Here is a 15019-nt window from a genome sequence, read left to right as displayed (position 1 = left end):
CTTCCATGATCCAATGTACCATACTTGCGAACATTTTGAACTTGGTAAGAGGGAGATTTTGAAAAAAAACTGGGGTATTGATTTTCCCCTTTGAGTTACATTGAAAAAGAGGATATTGTAGACAGGAGACAGATCAAATAAAGCCCATTTGAGCTTAAAACATTGGACGTTTCCTGGCTGAATCGGGTCTGTTGGCATGTATGGTTGTACTACCATTGCCTCTTCCTTCTGCCCACAATGGTCTATTACATTGCCACAGCCTTGAAGGAGGGTAGATTTTGTATCACAGGGGGCCCCTGGCCCGTTCTGTCCACACCTGAAGTATGAGACCCTTGTCCTTGCCCTGCCAGCTGCATTTGTAGGCCGTATTAAATTGACCAGCGGGTCCTGTATTGCTATATAATTATCCTGAGACATCCTTACCACTCAGCCAGCATAAAACCCCTGTGTAGGCCCTTCTGTTCAATATGTAGGCCTCTTTGTTAAATTGACCATAGCTCTGCAATTTTAGTGTATAGCAGTCTGAAGGCAGGTCTGCGAGGCCTTCTGATCCAAACTAGTAGCCCCCACCCTACCCGAGTGCTCCGTGCTCGGTATCAAAGTTCAACATCCCCCTGAAGCTGTCGACATACAGTAGGCTGCATCCTGGACTGGTACTTGCTTCCTGGGCAGGTTTCCCGCTTTTAAGGAAGTGGCAACCGCAGAGCGTCAAGTTAGGAGAACTGAGGAGATTTTATACATGAATATATTGAATTCCCGTACAATACCCATTATTTTCTGCTTGCTCCATGGAACTTACGATAAGCGATTGGCCTGAGAGACTGACCTTTTCACCCAGTCCATTGTCAGCATTAAGTGGGTAAATGACGAAATGTCTGGTAAAATCTGCAGTCGAAGCTTTTGGGTAGCATACGTAGGTAGATGTAGCGTGCAAAGGAGCCCACAAAATGATATAAAAAGGGAGCACCCACAGATATCGACGGACTACCTCGCCGTCTGTATGTAGGTTAACAGGCAGTGCAGGTTTTCCCCAAGAGCTGGGAGCTCTTGTCTTCCTTTGCTTAAAATGTCTTGCTCTGCTTTGCTTGAAGTATCTTATTCTATTTTACCTATATGAAATGTCATGTTATGTTTAACCATTGTTCTCTTTACTTTTGCATTTAAAAGATTTTGTATTGTAATTGCAGGAATGCTTGCTCTAAGAGTAAACGTGAGTGTTCCTAGGTAACATTTTCCTTGGTGTAACTTGTTTCTCATGATGCATTTATAGATGTGTTTTCTCTCTCTCTCTGTCAGTACATTAATTGAGATACAGAGAATATTATGACAGCTGTATGATTATCTGGATTCTGTTTTTTGTACTTTATGTCTCTATTCTGCGGTTTCTTTGAAGTTGCATCTTCTCATTAAACTGCCATTGTATTCTGCCTCCAATTCCATGTCTCATATGTCTGTTTTCTTCATTTTTGGAGCAAGCGTTCCTAGGCACCCCGGCTCAAATTAAGGTGCCCCTTTTGTCCCTGACTCACTCTCCTGCTCAGTTCTGTGGTGGCTCCCGGGGATCTGGGGACCGCCCCTAGCTTCCTTGACCCGTAATAGATCTTCCCTCCAACAGCCTCTCTTGCAAGTCCTGTATTGTTGGTTTGTTGCCCCTGCCCCCCTTTCCACTGCCCTCCATAGTCTGTTGTGCTTCCACGGCCCTTCCTGCCTGCTCAGTGTGGTTAAATTGTTGCCTTTGCACCCTCCTACCTGCCTTCAATTTTCAGAGTCCGTGCCCCTGGCCTCTGCCTCTCAACAGTATCCTAATGAACAACTAGATTGCTAACATTCTATATTTATTACAAAAGTGTGGAACGCCTGACATCATCTTGATGTAATCAAAACTGTAATACCTAGAGCATTTCCTTTAGAAATTACATATATGAGAGGGTCTTATTGGCATCAAAATTATGGTTAGTGCTCTAAAAGACTAAAATAAGGACATATTTTCTGAGTTTTCAAATAGCGACAAAGCACTTTTAAATTATTTGTTATCTTTATGTTTTTTTATCCAGTTGACCACTTGATTAAATGTTGCACTTAGGGGAGAGGATGTGGTGTTACTTCCAGAACTGCAGACTTTGCAACTGGGGAACCAGGTTGAAGTTTCTGCTTCAGCTCGACATTCTGTGATTCTGGTCAAATCACTTAGTCTCCCCATGTCTACAACCAAAATGAATTTGTTCTTGTGTGATGTAACCAATGCTCATGTAAAGCACTCCAATACCTGACAAGTCTGCACTATATAACACTGCAAAAACACAAAATAATAAGTGTTTTGCACACTTCTGTCATTGGGCTATATTTGGGCTATATCTGGTTGATTTTGGGCTACATTTGGGCTCTTTTGTCTCCGGTGGCCATCTTGGGAGATTTATTTGTTATGAAGTTTCCTAATTTCCTCATGTACTGCAGTCTCCTCAGTAGGAAATGCTTTCAGTTTTTTACTTTGATTCCATCATGAAGGTATTCAGATATGTCACACATTTGCCATAAATTCTGAATGTTAGCACTCTAGTTGCTCATTAGATCACTGTAGTAAAACTACTCCACCATGGAAGTCTGCTCCTGGTATTAAAAGTGCATGTTTCAGTCTGCATGTCAGAATTTTTTAATGAAATAGAAGAGGATTTGAGAAGTCACTCAAAATGTGCCCTCATTTTTTTTCTTCAGTATTAATCATAATTTCTATGGCAAAATGAACCTCCTCATTGTGTTCCTTTTTAAATTAAATGTTTTAAGTGTTACCAGTTTATTCCAATCAAGATGGCTTCAGGTGTGCCATACTTTTGTCATAATGAAGACAGTAAGCGCTCTAGTTGTTTTTAAGAACATTCTGGGACATTCTGTCATTGGGCTATACTTGGGCTACATCTGGGTGATATTTGGGCTACATTTGGGCTCTTTTGTCTCTGGTGGCCATCTTGGGAGACTTATTTGTTATGAAGTTTCCTAATTTCCTCATTTACTGCAGTCTCCTCAGTAGGAAATACTTTCAGTTTTTTACTTTGATTCCATCAAGAAGGCATTCAGATGTGTCACACATTTGCCATAAATTCAGAATGTTAGCACTCTTTTTGCTCATTAGATCACTGTATTAAAGCTACTGCTCACCAGGGAAAACTGCTGCTGGTATTGAAAGGGCATGTTTCAGTCTGCATGTCAGAATGTTTTAATGAAATAGAAGAGGATTTGAGAAGTCACTCAAAATGTGCCCTAATTTTTCTTTCTGCAGCACTAATCATACTTTTTATGGAAAAATGAACCCCCTCATTTTGTTCCTTTTTAAATTAAATGTTTTAAGAGTTACCACTTTAATCCAAGCAAGATGGCTTCAGGTGTGCCATACGTTTATCATAAGTAGGACTGTTAGCGCTCTAGTAGTTCTTTGGAACACTCTGGGAAGCTGCAGTAGAACACAAAGGAATCAACTGACAGTCTCTGCCCTTGTTGGATGTACATGTTTTACTGAGAATATCAGACTTCATTCTCACATGACTGAGAAAGATAATGTGAATTTATAGAAAATAAGCTCTCAGTTTAGCCTATAGATCACCTTCCAAACCTCTGTGGTAAAAGCATGAGAAAATATTTTTCTCTCAATCATGATATCCCAGCAGAAGGCTTTTTCACATGGTGAAATCACCTTAGAACATACCACAATTCCTAAAATGAGTATGGTACCATCAACAAATGATTTATAATGTAACTAAAGTCTTAAAACCTTCTATTAACTGCAATGCTTTTTAATGAGGTGCTATCATGTATATTTGTCCCAAGATGGCTGCCAACACTTCTTGGATGAAGTGCTGACAGCCAATCAGATCTCAGGATGAGATGTGTGGTTAGGCTCCGCCCACATATATATATGCTTTTAAATTCTATTTACTCAGGAAATACTGAACAGATTTACACCAGACCTGCAAAAGGCACTTCCTTGACCTTATGGCTACCCCTCTGCCAAATTTCTAGTAATTCTGTTCAGCCGTTCGGGCTGTAGCTCGTTCTAAAGGTCCTATGGAAAAATGCATGGGAAAAACGCGTTTTGGGACCCCCCTTTTATCTCAGCCCCCGCTTGACGAATCCCCCCGAGACTTTCAGGGTAGGAGCGGAGCGTAGCGCCCCACCTATTTTGACAAATTCGCGAGGATTCATCGACCGGCGCCAAAGTTATTCAAAATAGAATGTTGCGGATTTCCTATGGAAAAGGGGTCCTAACTATAACTACCTACTGGCGACCGCCAGTAGGTAATATATATATATATATTCACTTAAAAAGCCACAGGTTTCACACATGTTATAGTTAGCTGGACATTTCACTCGTAAAAAACCATTGAAATTCCCCCGTTATAGTTAGTTCAGATAACTATAACTCGCGCGCCCGCAATCCACTGCTGATGATGTCACATATTACATCACTCATGACATGGTCAGTGGCATCACTCATGACATCACTGATAACATCATCCTTGTGATAGAGTGGCGGTCGCGCGAGTTATAGTTATCTGAACTAACTATAACAGGGGAATTTCAATGCTTTTTTACGAGTGAAATGTCCAGCTAACTATAACATGTGTGAAACCTATGGTTTTTTAAGTGAATATATATATATATATATATATATATATATATTACCTACTGGCGGTCGCCAGTAGGTAGTTAGGACCGTGTTTATATATATATATATATATATATATATATATATATATATATATATATATATATATATATAACCTACTGGCAGTCGCCAGTAGGTAGTTATAGTTAGAACCTAGTTCCATAGGAAAAGCATTTTTTTATTTGCTAATAACTTTGGAGTCTTTTAAAATGATGTAAATGCGTTCAGTTGTTGCTGAGAAATGAAAAACATAATAGTCAAAAAATCAATTTCCCATAGGAAACTTTAGGCAAGGCTACAGCCGAAATTACTTAACAGAATTACCTCAAATTTTGCAAAAAGGTAGTGCTTGGTTCAGAAAGCGACCTTTTTTTTAAATTATAGTTAGAACCTAGTTCCATAGGAAAAGCATTTTTTTATTTGCTAATAACTTTGGAGTCTTTTAAAATGATGTAAATGCGTTCAGTTGTTGCTGAGAAATGAAAAACATAATAGTCAAAAAATCAATTTCCCATAGGAAACTTTAGGCAAGGCTACAGCCGAAATTACTTAACAGAATTACCTCAAATTTTGCAAAAAGGTAGTGCTTGGTTCAGAAAGCTACCTTTTTTTTAAATTGTGTAAATCCGTTCAGTAGTTGCTGAGAAGTTCAAAAATAATTGTTTCGATATCTATGGCCGCAGCGGAGTCGCAACCCCTCCTGACCACTAGCTTTATTCTAATTGGCTGTCAACACTCCAAACAGGAAGTGTTGGCAGTCATGTTGTAACTTGGAACCGAGTCACAGGAAAATAGAGAATTAAGCAGGAAAAACAAGAAAAGGGGGCAGGGTAAAAACCCCCTGACCCCCTAGGCCTGCTCAGGGGGTCCCACAAGCACCCCCAGGGCCAAAAAAAGCATTTTCTTTTTACATTTCATTGGAATTCACGCTGGGGTCGCGAATCCTGCCAACAATTTTTTTAAAATGAAGTGCGGGCTCCCGCGCTTCATTTAAATGAGGACTCCGGGTGGGCCAGGTCCTAACCCAAATAGCATTGTTCGACAATGCAAGTAAAGGGACATTTTCATATATACAGTATGCCGACCCATAACTTTAAATTTATTTGTCATGTTTACAAAATGCACTACTAACATTATTTACAAAATGAGGCATAGGTGTATCCTATCGATTCGAAAGCAAGAAGTCCCGCTTTCATTTTTGCCCAGAGAGGAATGAACTTGCTGTTCAGTTATTACACAAAGTGTGTCACCACAACACCACAAGAAAAGATTGTGCAAAATATACACCAGTGAGGCAGGATGAGTAATAAATACCGGGGCGCTGTGAGAGTAAGTTACGTCTGGTCAAGCGTGGGTTTGACTCTAGAGCAGTGCTTTCCAAACTTTTCATGTTGGTGACTCACTTTTTAGACATGCATCATTTTGCGACATGGTAATTCTGTCTAATAATTAAGTCAAGGCTCTCCACTCAAACTGCCACTTCAAAATGCTTCATATTAATAAATAATCTACCTCACTTTTAACAGATAACTATCATTAACAGACTGAGTGGTGACTGCGTTCTCTGTTTTGTTTTTGCTTGTAGAAAACGTTTCAGTGGCCAAAAAAGCCTTGAAAATTATTTCATAGGTTTTCTACCAAGTCAAATGTTAATAGACAATTGAAAATATAACTTATGGAGAAGCACTTGGCTCTGTGAAATAGAAATATGCCTTGTTTTGTTGTCTTTTTTTTTCAAGTTACGTGTTTCCCTTGAAGTAAATTTTGTTGGTGTGATCTCCACATTTGTTGCCCACGTAGGACTGTAGGACTCTGTTGTCAATGTGCGTTTAGATAGCCGAAATGCAGATGAACAGCGAGGCATGTTTGGACTTGTAGCGTTTTTTTATGTGGAGAGTGGTTGTCTAGTGTGGCATGAGCAGGAGGAAACAACTGCAGAACTATTGAAAAAGGCTACTTTACCCAGTGCTTTCTTAGTACCTTGAATAATAAATTGCACATTAATGAGCCATTCGGTCCGGAGCAGTGGGGACACCCGATATTAGGCCGTGCATTTGTTCTCACTTACCGCATTTCTAATGGCATTTGATATACAACATGCAACGCACCACTTTCATTATTGACAATTGGCACCCGAGGATACATTGCTTTTCGGGCATGAAATACTGCTGCGTGAAAAACAGCAGAATCAATGACCTTTAAATTTCATGTCAAGTTTAACTAAAATATTGGAACTAAATGAAGGAAAACAGACAACAAAATAAACGCGAGCGTGAGCAGTGCTTTTTATACTTCAGACACAGCTACATGCGGAAGGGAGAACGGCAGCGAAATGCTCCTCCTTTCCCACCTCCAGCCTTCTGCAGGAACAGGTACTGTATCACCAGCATGCGCAGTACCATCCTGCATGATGAATAGACGGCGTCTCGTCCCTGTCCCGCGACACACCCACACATGGTAGCCAACAAAGTAATGTGTCGCGACACAGAGTTTGGAAAGCTCTGCTCTAGAGTCTGGTTTGGGGTGGGGGATTGTGCTGCATGCTTGTGTACTTGTTGTGTCTTGTTCCTGTCCCAGCTCATGCAGTTTTACCTATCTCGGAGGATAGGCGGCAGGCCGCCGTGCGTGCGGCCCTGCAGAGGTCACACTGCCCTCTACTTCTCTGCCGCCTCTTCCACGCTGCTCGGCGCTTTAGGCTCCTCGGATGAGATGCTGTCCACGATAGAGGACAAACAGCGCAGGCTGCTGGAGGCCGACGACTCCAGGATGGCTCCTCCTGGTGGAATGAAGCAGATAAGGTACTCAGGACTACACAGAGACCCCAGACACACTGTTCCACACACACAGACAGGCACTCAGTACTGTACAGAGAATCAAGACACTCAGTACCACACAGGCAGGTAGGGCTCATTCCTGTACAGCAAACCAAAGCACTTTGAACCTGAAATGAAGACAAGGCGCTATACAAAGAATCGAGACACTCAGTCCCACATAGATAGGCGAGCAAGGCACTCAGTACTATGCAGAAATCAAAACAATCTAGTACTGTAGAGAGAATTGACACACTCAAAACCACACAGACAGCAGACAGGAAGGCTCTCAGTATTGTACAGACAATCAAGGCACTTCGAACCTGAAGGGAAGACAAGACGCTATACGAATGATCGAGACACTCAATACCAGGGAGGCAGGAGGACAAGACACTCAGTATTATACAGAGATCTGTCAAATCTAGTACTGGAGAGAGAATTAAGACACTCAATACCACACGGACAGGCAGTCAGGCAGGCACTCACTATTGTACAGACAAGCACGGCACTTCGATGCAGTAATATGGATGCAGGCAGGCAAGACACTAAGTACTATACAAAGAGTCAAGAAACCTAGAACTGTAGAGAGAATCAAGGCGCTCAGCCCCACAGGGACAGTGTGCAGGCAGACTTTAAGCACTGTACAGAGAATCAATGCAGTTTGAACCAGAAAGGAAGACCAGGCGCTATACAAAGAATCGAGACACTCAGACACCATGCATGCAGACAGGCAAGGCACTCAGTACTACACAGAGAGTCGATAAACGTAATATTGAAGCGAGAATCAAGACGCTCAATACCGCATGAGCAGGCTGGCAAGCTCCAAGCACTGTACAGAGAACTACGGCACTTCTGCCCAGAAAAGAAGACAAGGCACTTTGCAGAGAGTCGAGACACTCAATGCCACGGAAACAAGTAGGCACGACATTCAGTACTATACAGAGAGCAGAAAAGTTCAGTATCAGGAAGGCAGGTAGGTGGGCGAGACTTTACAAAGAGGCAAACCCTCAGTACTATAAATATTCAAAACACTTCGTTTCAGCCAGGGAGACAAGGCAGACGGTTCTACATAAACAGCCCAGACTTTTACTACTGTAGTGAGAGAGAGACAAGACCCTCTGGGTTACAAAGAAGACATGACACTCAGAACTACAAAACCAAACCAGACATGCAGTACTGTACTGAAAGGCAAGACACTCAGAACTGCGAACGTAAACAGCCTAGTCAGTACCATAATAAGGAACTCTGTACAAGTGTACAAGGCAGAAAGAGAAGGCCCATAGTGTTAGACAAACAGACAACACACCCAGTACTACAACATAGAAGTGAAACCAGTTCTACATGTGCAAGCCATGGAATATCGTGTAGGCATACAAGGAATCGCGTACTGCAAAGGCAAGCAGTGAGTACTCCAGAGGGAGACAACATACTCCGTACTACACCAACATGCACGATTCCACGCTTCCGGCTGACAAGGCTCTCAGAACTATAAGGCCCTTGGTACTATAGGGCACAGAGACAAGTGGTTTTTTCTATATAGAGAGACAAGTCACCACACTAGGAAGTCTGACAAGACAATGAATGGTAAGGGAAGCAGAGGATGCACTCACCAGCTCAAAAACAAACACCCAGTACAGAGCAAACAGGCAATCTGTCAATACTACACGGATACTTGGCCGAAGATACTCAGTTGTGCTACACAGGAAGTTACGACACCTAGTACTGCACAAGCAGGCAAGGAACTCAGTACAGGACAGAGCGGCAAAAGGCCCGGGGTTAATACTGCACAGAAAACTCTGACTTCGACACAGTGGCGTACCAGTTGATAACGAGAAGGGTGCGTTAAGACCCACCACACACTCTCCCAGAGACTGGCCCAGCCATTCCCTAGAAATGCTGCATCAGACAGCACCAATAGGCCATGTGCTTTAAGCGACTTATACTAATGACAAACGCCATATATTTTACATTATGAACAATTGATACTGATGCAAACAATACAAAGGTAAGACTAATAATGGAGTTACTTTAGAGTTTGTGAGCTGTTTTCAGTTTTTATAGTTTTCTCTCTCTCTTTGCGAACTGATAAATATACCCCACCAGCTAGCTGTATCCATTTCTCTTTCTCTCGTTCTTTCTGTCAGCTTGCGAGATTTGCCTCTTTCCGCCTTTGGGTCCTCCCATTTTCGTTTTTAACGTCTTTCTATTCAACCATATTTCTCTTCCTCCCATTAAATCTCCCCACATCCCGCCCTCCATATCTGTGTCACTGTTTCTTTCAGCCATACTCACAGACCGAAGGGCTTGAGCACAGGCATACAAAGGAACACAGACTTGTGAGAGCACCGTCACTGACCACCGCAAACAGCAAAAGAACCAGGTGTGAGAGAGAGAGAGAGAGAGAAAGAGTGTAAGAGTGAGAAAGTGAGAGAGCGAGAGAGAGAGAAAGAAAGAGTGCTTGTGATCCACAGCAGCACACATCACACTACCACACAAGCATGCCCTCTCTCTCTCACACACACACACACACACATGCCCCAAAGGCACAAACACACACGAAATGGGTAGATATGCAGCTAGATAGAGAGGTAAAAGTAAGAAAAAGAACAAGTAAGAAAAATAGAAAAACCTAGAGACATAAAAGTGCACAGCCATACATACAGAGGGACAAGTGCACACAGACACACAAAGGAACCCCTTTCTCACAAACAATAGCCACAGACATACACACATTGGTTTCTTACAGTCCATTGGGGTTAATTGATTGCATTTTGGAATGATCGGAAACTGTTTGCCATTTGGAATTGCACGTTCTCAGGAAGTATGAGCTGGAGAACAGCAGTGAACACAGACATGACACCATAAGGACCAGCCTCCCCATGAAAACATGTTTACTTTTCTAGCTCTGTATCCAAATGTGTTCACCCAGTGCTGTGTACTGCCATGGCCCTCACTCGAGCGATCTACCTGCATTCTACTGTGGCACATTCGGGAATTTTAACATCATACCACACATACAGCCGGGCACCCTGACCATTAATAGGCCGTTCTCCCGGAGGGCAAAGACTGAGCGGCGCAGGTTTAGAGCTGCATTTAAAAGACATAATTATATGGGCTTGCTTGGGGTTGTAGCTGAAGGGGCCTTCCCCCCTTGCTGCATCTTCTCCTGCTGGTCCAGTCTGTGCAGCAGGTCCTGTAGTTTCTTGATGTAGCTGATGGTGCTGCGCAGGATCTCCACTTTAGGCAGCTGCTGGTTGGGATTGGCCACTGTCTGCCTCTTCAGTGCCCCGAAGGCCTCATTGATCTACTTGAGGCGCTGCTGCTCGCACAGTGGTGCAGGAAGGGGGCGAGGCCTGATGAGACAACTCTGCAAACGCGCCTGTGGTGCATTTTAAGTTGGGTTCGAGGCCATGCCCCTTTATACACCTCTCTGCAACACAGCTCTGTGGCGTTTACTGGAGGTACCTGGTGGGCTAGTTGGATCCCAGGGACCCTCAGGATTCAAGGGGACTTAATCCTCCAACTTACAATGTGCCAGGGGGCGAGTTTGCACAGTGGTGCAGGGTGGGAGTGCAAGCTTCCTGTATCTAGAACAGGTACAGCCTGGCAGGAGCAGTGCAAGCTTCCTTTACTTAGAACAGGTACAGCCCGGAAGCAGTAGTGCAGGCTTCCTTCACCTAGAAAAGGTGTAGCATGGCTGCAGTGCAAGCTTCCTTCACCTAGGAGAGGTACAGCCTGGCAGCAGTGCAAGCTTCCTTCACCTAGAACAGGTACAGCCCGGCAGCAGCAGTGCACACTTCCTTTACCTAGAACAGGTACAGCTTGGCACAGATGCAAGCTTCCTTCACCTAGAACAGATACAGCCTGGCAGCAGATGAGGAAGTTTCCTTCACCTAGAAGAGGTATAGCCTGGCAGAAGTGCAAGATTTCTTCACCTAGAGCAGGAACAGCCTGGCTGCAACAGTGCAAGCTTCCTTCACCTAGAACAGGTACAGCCTGGCTGCAACAGTGCAAGCTACCTTCACCTAGAACAGGTATAGCCTGGCAGCAGTGCAAGCTTCCTTCATCTAGAACAGGAACAGAGGTGTTTGGAAGCCATGCTTACCTTTTTCCACCACTCTACAAATGCGACTGCTAGGTTATAGTTATAAATTAGCATTAAAAAGCCTTTGAAATTCACTAAAAAATACATAGGTTTCAGGCATGTTATAGATAGAAATTAGCATTTAAAAAACCATTGAAATTCACTGAAAAAAACATAGGTTTCAGGCATGTTATAGTTAGAAATTAGCATTTAAAAAACCTTAGAAATTCACAGAAAAAAACGTAGGTTTCAGGCACGTTATAGTTAGTTGGACATTTCACTCGTACAAACCCAGAGAAATTTTGGCGTTATAGTTAGCTCAGCTAACTATAACTCGCGCCCCTGCAATGTACTGCTGGTGACATCACATATTACATCATTCATGACATGGTCAGTGACATCAGTGATGACATCACTAAAGATATCTCAAATGACATCACTGATGACATCATCCATGTGATAATCGTTTGCCCCTCCTCATACCCTAATATAACCTTTGGCACACCCACTCTAAAATACAGATTACCATTCTCGAAACCATAGACACACCAATACCAATTACTACATACCTACTCACTGATTCCTAGGTCAATGCACACATCCACTCACTCACCTATACAGTCACTCATTAATGCAGTCACTCATCAATACAGCCACTATCATATGTACTCATACACCCATACAGACACTCACACACCACCACTTACCCATAGAGTTACTCACACAGCTAGTCAGTAATGCAAAGAATAAATCACACTCCCATTTACACACCTACTCAGTTATACACACACCACCTCACTTATTTATACAGATACTAACACATACTTACTCTTATATACAATCACTGACATAGGCACACACTCATCCATACAGATAATCTCACAATCGCTCACTCTTACACATAATCATGTATATACTCCAACACTCAAATATACTGCCTTTCACATATGTAGTTTCTCACACATGTAGAACTAAGACATCCATTAACTCACCAACACAGCTATACAGACACTTACCCACCTATACAACCCTACACTGATGCACTCTTGAACCCATACACCCAGTGAATCAGCCACTCACACATCTATGCACAGAGTCACACCACCCACCCACCCACACAGACACTCAGGCACCCATCCAGAAACCCAGACAACCAAACCATCACCCATATAGACACTCATGTAGCATTCCTCAACCCATGTGGCCAGTTACACACAAACAGTGAGTCATCAGCAGTGCATTGCGGGGGCGCAAGTTATAGTTAGCTGAACTAACTATAACGCCGGAAGTTCTCTGGTTTTGTACGAGTGAAATGTGGCAATGTGATATAAAGTGCCTGAAACCTATGGTTTTTCAGTGAATATATATAGTAAGGGTGGGCGGCATGCTCCGCTTCGCCCACGGAGTGCACGTAGCGCTGCCTGCTTCGCCGTTTTCAAAGTAGGCGTAGCAGGCAGTGCTACGCCCACGCCGCTGCGAAGCGAAGCCGCCCGCCCTCATTTAAAAACTTAAAAGAATATCAAAAGTACATTGCGCATTTCTATGAAGAAGTTACCGGCAAGCAAGAAGAGGGAGCCCCGGGACGCCATACTTCAGGTAAGGTCCTTTAATGTACTTTTTATATTCTTTTAAGTATTTTTAAATGAGGGCGGGTGGGCAGCGGGGGGCATGTAGTGGGGCTACGCGGAGCGCGCAAAGATTTTGCCACACTATGCGCTGCTCCACATAGCCCCACTACGCCCACTACACCCAGGGTTAATATATAGCTATCGGGCCTCATAAGAACGTAGGGATAGGACCATAGAAAGTGCACTTCCTGTGGGTTTAACAGGGCCCATACAGGGCTTTAAAACTTCTACGGTATACTGGGTATTGCCGGGTAGAATGGACTGTTAGACTAACAGTGAGTTAACTACCTTGATAGACCTGTGAGAGAGTGCCCACACAGAGCAACAGTAAGGCTACTATTCGATATACCCAGATTTACGGTTAATAAAAATGTGTAATCTATTGAGCAGTCCCCACTAGGCAATACCGTGTAAATATGTACATAGGATTATTGAAGCAATGTATATAATGTAAATATCTTATACAGGATGCACTTGGAATGACATTTAATTAGATTTAATTTTATTTACACCCTCTGATTTGATTGCATTTGCGTTATAAGGTTTTTTAAAGAATCAAATTCTCGTATGAAATACAGGGTTCAGAGAGTGTGATGAAATACTTCACTATGTCCTGAAAACACGTTCAAAGATGGCGCCGATGGATGGGTAATATGCATTGTCCATCTTTGAATCACTGTGAGAATCATGGGGCAGATTTATGTTCCCTGGCGCATCCCTGCAAATCAGCATGGATGCGCCAGGGAAGATGCGTCACGCAAGTTTGCCCTTGCACCACCGCAGATGCGCCGCATTTACAATGCGGTGCATCGTGGCGCAAGGACAAGCAGATACATGACGCATCTGCCGATGTAAGGTTGGCGCAGTGCTGAAGTTGTGTCGCAAGCGCGATGCAACTCCAGCACTGTTTCAACCTACCCTATCCCTAACATAGTGCGTCAAGCCTTACGCCTGCTTCAAGCAGGCGCAGGGTTTTGACGCATCAGCGTTGGGAAAGTGACTCAGTGAAATCTTATAGATTTCACTGAGTCACTTTTCAGGGGCGTTCCTGCGATGGAACGCCCCCCCCTGTGTCGAAACGCCCACATGAAACCTGATGCAGGTTTCACGTGGCGCAGGGCTTTACACCGTGACGCATCTCCATAGATGCGTCACAATGTAAATTGGGCGCAACGTGGCGCAGGGTTTACGCCGCCCTGCGTCACAAAAGTGACTCAACGGCAGCGTAAAAGGGGCGCAAGTCCCACATAAATCTGCCCCTATGTGTTTAAATGTTGTCATAACAATGGGGCCGCCGACATTGACTTGTTTGTCGTGTTTATTCTTTTAACAGATTTGCAGTAACGAGAGTGCTGGTCAATTTCTACTTGGGTGGGGAGCTGAAGTATATGAGGGGCACTGTCGCCGCAAGACCGGGACCCGCTCGTGAGTGTGGGATCCAGTGGCAGAGACTCGGAGCGTTTGAGGATATGGAGAAGGCACCTGCACCATTGCACAAAACCGGAGAACGTGAACTCCTGACACCAGGTTCCTGGAAACGTGACGGGGTAAAGAGACGTTGGTTCCTATTACATCAAGTGCAGTAGAGCGAGTTACTGGGCGGAGTACGAAGATAATTAGATGGTTAGCGAGGCAGACCTCCGCGAAGCTGCAACGGACATTTTTAACAAGCGGAGGGGAGCAAGTTCCCAAGGTGGAGAAGCGGCATCGAGCATGGGCCAATTAAGGAGTACATTTTTACAACTGGAAAGGCTCCATGAGAGAGAAATATGTAAGGGGTGGGAGGCCACCAGCCTGCAGAGCTATATTGATGTTAACCGGGTACCTAGGGGCTTATGAA

Source organism: Triturus cristatus, chromosome 5_2 (genome assembly GCF_964204655.1).
Source record: "Triturus cristatus chromosome 5_2, aTriCri1.1, whole genome shotgun sequence".
NCBI classification, from domain to species: Eukaryota; Metazoa; Chordata; class Amphibia; order Caudata; family Salamandridae; genus Triturus; species Triturus cristatus.
The sequence above is the reverse complement of the archived record's forward strand: the minus strand, read 5'-3'. Positions refer to the sequence as shown.